Source organism: Zea mays, chromosome 4 (assembly GCF_902167145.1).
Source record: "Zea mays cultivar B73 chromosome 4, Zm-B73-REFERENCE-NAM-5.0, whole genome shotgun sequence".
NCBI lineage: Eukaryota > Viridiplantae > Streptophyta > Magnoliopsida > Poales > Poaceae > Zea > Zea mays.
The window spans coordinates 192,872,391-192,877,773 of record NC_050099.1 but is presented as its reverse complement, the minus strand read 5'-3'; the positions used below and the strand labels follow the sequence as shown (position 1 = coordinate 192,877,773).

General features: G+C 48.7%; 1 long non-coding RNA gene across 1 annotated transcript; it reads left to right on the top strand.

Moving 5' to 3' along the window:
• The first annotated feature begins 1,999 nt into the window (after positions 1–1,999).
• Positions 2,000–4,204, top strand: LOC109946080 (uncharacterized). The gene is made up of 2 exons (XR_002269244.3): positions 2,000–3,732; positions 3,808–4,204. It is a non-coding gene; the product is annotated as an uncharacterized lncRNA (long non-coding RNA).
• The last annotated feature ends 1,179 nt before the right edge of the window (positions 4,205–5,383 follow it).

Genomic DNA, 5,383 nt, shown 5'->3' with positions numbered 1-5,383 from the left:
GAAAACTAACACGTTCAAGGCCACTGGTCAGTTGGTAAAATCTAGCCCGACCTTTGATCAATTATTGTCTAAATATGTGAAAAGGAAGGCTGGCCCCAGCGACCGGCCACCAAAGGGACCTCGCTTACCCACCCAGGTGCGACGGCAGGTTAGGCCGATTGGACCACCACACCAATCGGAAAGGACGGAAGGTCATAATGTTCAATTAAGACCTAACGTACCTGCATGGACACCTCCACCACTATATCCACCTATGACATATCCATACACATACATACCTTCACCATATGTCCCAAATCAAATGTGGGGCATGCCACCATACCCATTTGGGATACCACAATACCCCGCTTGGGGGCACCCCAAACATCTGTATTCAATAGGTTGACACCTCCAGTACAAGACTGATTGAGAATCCCTCAATCTGGTCCACAAGCACAGGCCCAGCAAGATTGCCGAACAACTCGGCCCCAAAGGCTGACTAATCCGGCAGGGGGGCATACAGCTACAACCTCCAACAGTACGAAAAAGGGAGATGTCATTAAAATAGGAACGACAGATGTCGTCGTACAACAAAACAACGAAGGGCCGATGATTTTTGGTGAATCGGCCAACACAAACAAAAAAGAAAGTACAACTGTCAATAAAATAGCTGATCCAAAATACTCTATGCCTCGATGGTGCCCATCGGGACTGACACGATCGCAAAAGCGAAAATTACAGCGCCTCAGAGCAAAGGAGAATCAGGAAAAAGAGGCAGAAAGAATATTCAATGACACGCATCCGCAGTATCCGCCACCACAAAAGAGATGGAGACCAAAGGCCGTTGAGAAAAATCAAACGGCCACAAAGATAGTAAATAAAACGACAACTGTGCATCTCTCTGCAGGTATGGTAGACTGTCCGGCTATAAAGGCTGGATCATCTGCACAGGACGCGGACCATCCGACCCCTGAGGCCGAACCATCCGCACTACACCAAGACACTTCCGACGACGTACCGACGCCCATGGAGGAAGACGACCTGCAAGGAGAAGACCTGGTCGACTACGGAGCTACGCCAGAACACTTAGAGAATTAGGAAGGCAAGGTGACGAATTGGTCAGGACCAGTATGACGCTCGGCGATGTTGGGACTGACAGTTCGATCAAATCTAAAGGGATCACGTCCGTTGAGTCAACCATCGAGACCAAGGCCACTGCGTACCATCCTAGTAAGTGGCAAGATGCCTAAGAAAACCGATGTGATAACATCGAGTTAGTTGCTTTTGGTTCGCTCAGCTCCACCAAAAGGCATGGGGGCATATGTTGAGCACCAAATTGAGCGCGCGGACGGTCCGGCCCTGAGGCCGGACGGTCCGCGGTCCGGACAGTCCGCGCCTGTGGGCCGGACGGTCCGCGCGTGCGCAGAACAGATTAGGGTTCCGAGTTTTGTGCTACGGTTGTTAGCTAAAATCAGGGGATAAGCTCGGAAATTAGTTTGTAAAGGGTCCAGCCCCCCTCCTCTATAAATAGAGAGGTATACGGCCGATTTGTAATCATCAATCGAATCAATACAACTTCTATTTCGCATTTTATCTTAGGAGTAGTTCTAGTTTAGCCCTAGTTTAGCCTTCCAATCCCCAAATTCTCTGTCTCTCTTCGACTCTACGTCGATTAGAGGAGTCTAGGTCGGTCTACCCGAGCCTAGACACCACCTAGGATCTCTACTCCCCGACGGGCTCCCTCCCGGGAGCGAGATCCAGGCGCCGTCGGCGATCTTCCGCCGTCCCTGCGTACGCGCGGACCGTCCGGCCCCAGGGCGCGGACCGTCCGGCTGTCAGGCAGGAGCCCTAGCCGCGCACCAGGCCGCGGACCGTCCGGCCCAGGCCGCGGACAGTCCGCCCTTGCGCAGAGAGCACCACCGCGCCTCGCACCAGGCCGCGGACCGTCCGGCCCCTGCGCGCGGACCGTCCGCCCCTGTGCAGAGGGAACCGCCACGGTTCTTGTTGAGTGTTTGGCGCTCCGAAAAGGCGTCAACAGTGGTTACAGTGCACAATCCTCTCACGCCCATACCATGTCATCTCTCCTCTCGACTTTACTCTCGCTCTTGTTATTCCAGTGCAAAGACCGCAGCAGTCTATATCCTCAGCCTATAATCACATTAGGTTTTCTATTTCCGAATTGAATAATTCACGCACATTTATTCCACGCTCGGAAATCGCTTAACATAATTTTTTTTACTGAATTAAAAAAATACAAAGTGCAAAATAATTATAAAAGAAAACGTACATGACAATTAAAACTACAAAATAATTAAGAGAAAAATACATAAAACTAATGATTACTACGTTCCCACACACATAGGCTAACAAGCGCACAGCTGCGGTGCACTTTTGTAGGGGGAGAGAGACGGAGCTGACCCAGAGCATCTTCTCTTTGGGTGAAATACGGAGAGAGAGTATTCACCTAATCTATGCATAATACTAAAAAAAAGTTGCGGCCTCATGTGGTACCTGCGCCGAAAGTAATTTGGAGTCAATCGTGGGCATACTCACGATCACAATTGATATAGCGTCGATGGGGCTTGGGCCTGCTCGACGACTCTTCATTGAGCTCGAGCATAACCTCCTCCATGGCTGTTTGCAATGCATTCCACATTGCACCTTCGGCTCTTTCACTTGAGTTTGTGCTCGAAGAAGGCATGACGTGAAAATGAGTAAAAAAGGCGAGTTTGGAAGAGAGAAACAAGATAAAATGGTGTGTGGAATTATTTGTACCCGAGTATGGGTGTTTATAGAGGGACTAGGGATGAAATTTGTGAATTTTGCATTTTTTTTTATTTTTTTGGACTCCAAATGGTCAAAAGCGGCTAGTTGCAATGGCTACCACACGTGAACCAATCAGGAGCTATCACGTCCCTTTCGCCCATTCACAGTCGCTCACGAGACGCCGCAACCCACGTGTCGCCCGCCTCTCGCCACCCTCTCGCCTGGGGGCGTGCTCCAGCGCGAGCGAGAGCGGGGTGATGCTGGCCGGGGGATGCGCAGGTCATAAATGCGGCGTAGTTCATGGGGCTCGTAGGCCATGAGTGCTATGTGGTCCAAGGGGTTTGTAGGTCATGAGTGGGAGGCTGATCGCCGCCTCCGTAGTGGCTCGGTGCCAAGTGTAGTAAATGTGGCCGGTCACTTATGATGGGTTGGTCTTGGGCCAGGCATCGGATCCACTCAAGTGGTTTCCCTTCGGCATGCCCGGTCCCTGTCCGATTCTGCCACGCCCAACCTCGGGCTCAGTGTCGCGGGGTTCGTCCGGGCGGGTTCTTCGAGGGTAGATGTTACCTATCTCCTCCAACTGACCAACAAGCCCCAGTTGCCAGAGGCCTTTCCCCAGTTTGCTCGTTGACTGATGGGCCCCAGGGATCGGGGATTATATCCCCGACAGTAGCCCTCAAGCCCCCGGGGGGAGAATATTTCCCCTTGGGGGCTGATAAAGGGTAGGCGACGTTTTGTCCTTTCGCCCTTCGAGTGATCGTGGTATTTATTCCCTCGGGATTCAGACTGCTTTCGACGCATCCTACTGCCTTTTGGGGTGGAGTTGGGCGACTTTGCCTCCCTTTATAAGTTCTGGGCGGTCGTAGTTTGCTTGTTGGCGACTTTGCTTTCCTTGTCCTTTGGCCTCTTCTTGAGCGTACCTCTGACCGGGTTGTTTGACAGATCTCGGGTTGCTTGGGCTGTCGCGTTCCATGGGCCATGGTCAAGGTAAGTTTCCTCCTATGAGTTTATCCAGCCCCTTCTCAAGCTTTGATATTTTCCCCCTTTCTCCTTTTGCTGTAGGGTAGTCGTCGCCGATGAGGCGATCACATTGCCACCTGTTAGGCTGCTTCGATCGAGCTCTTTGTCTCCTCTCCCTTTCCTTCAGGCGTCTTCGGGGAGTTGCGATGTTTCCCGCGCAGCGCAAGCGGCCACCGAGGTCGAGATCAAGCTGCTTCGTGCCGCATCTAGGATATCATCGATTTCGGCGTTCACATGGGAGCTGTGGTGGCGCTGCTGATGAGGGAGATTTGCTTTTGGATGAAGGGCGAGAAGACCCGCTGGAAGGTCACAACGAGGTGGCCAGTCATGTTGTGATTAGGGTGTCAGCTCATTACATCGTGCGTGACGCACGTTGATCGCGATGTATCGTGCCTCGGTGCTGCTTTCCTAAAGTAATAAAGTGAACTTCGTTGCGTGACTTTTCGTGTCGCAGGGCCCTAGAGTCTCTCCTCCTCCCCCTCCCCCTCCCCTTTTTCTGCGTGAGCCTTTCCGAGTATCTTCCCTCATTTAAAGACAAGAGAGGGGGCACGAGTGACCTTGTCCGCGGGTCTCATTATTCGGTGCCTCCTTTTGCCCATGAACTGAAGTAGACCTCCCACGGGGGATTGTTCGAGGAAATGGTTTGACCGCCCCGCCCTTGTCTCAGGGTTTTCTCTTATCCCCCTTGTAAGGAAAATGGACCTCGGCTCATTTAACTAATTGATTTTGGTGTTTGATGAGCAACATAACCTGTGGACTAATGTGTTTCCTAGTGTTTGTATTTGTGGTTCACAGGATGCTAAAGTGATTTGGACCAAGGCATTGAGAAAGCAACACCTCATAAAGAAGACATTATGATTTTTAAAAGACATCTTTACAATGTTGTTTTATGTTTACTTTTAAGGAAAGTGGGTGACTTAATGATAGGATCAATGGATGGCTTCAAAACTTTGAGCTGGCTTTTGCTCTGTTGTTAGACGTCTATAAAGTTTAAAAACTCTGTAATAGGATGGTTGTTTCTGCTCTTTTATGTTTTGAGCAAATTCTTTCTGGCTTGGTTTTGTTTTGGTCTTGGTAACAATAGTTGAACTTTGTAATTGTTTATAAAAATCAGAGATTTTATGATAGATCTTTATAAAGTTGATTATATTTTCTTTATCGTGGAAGGCTTTGATTATTAGCAAATGAGCGTTCGATGTCCTTATTTGCCGGTGCATTTAAACTATGTTACCGGGGTGTTTGGTTTCTAGGGACTAATTTTTAGTCCCTCTATTCTATTCTATTTTAGTCTCTAAGATACCGAATACAGAAAACCAAAACTCCATTTTAGTTTCCGTATTTGGTAATTTAGAAAATAAAGTGTAATAAAGTGGAGGGACTAAAAATTAGTCACTAGGAACCAAACACCCTATGATTAAACTCATGGTAACATATGTTACTCAACGACAAACAACTAGCCAATTGCCAACATAGCTAACCAAATATGGTTAAGACTATCTCTATTCCAAATTAGTATTTGTTTTAGCTCTTAGTTTTTATGTCTATATTCAAATGAATGATGATGATGAACATAGACACATATATTGAATTAATTAGAAGGCTAAAACAAATTGTAATT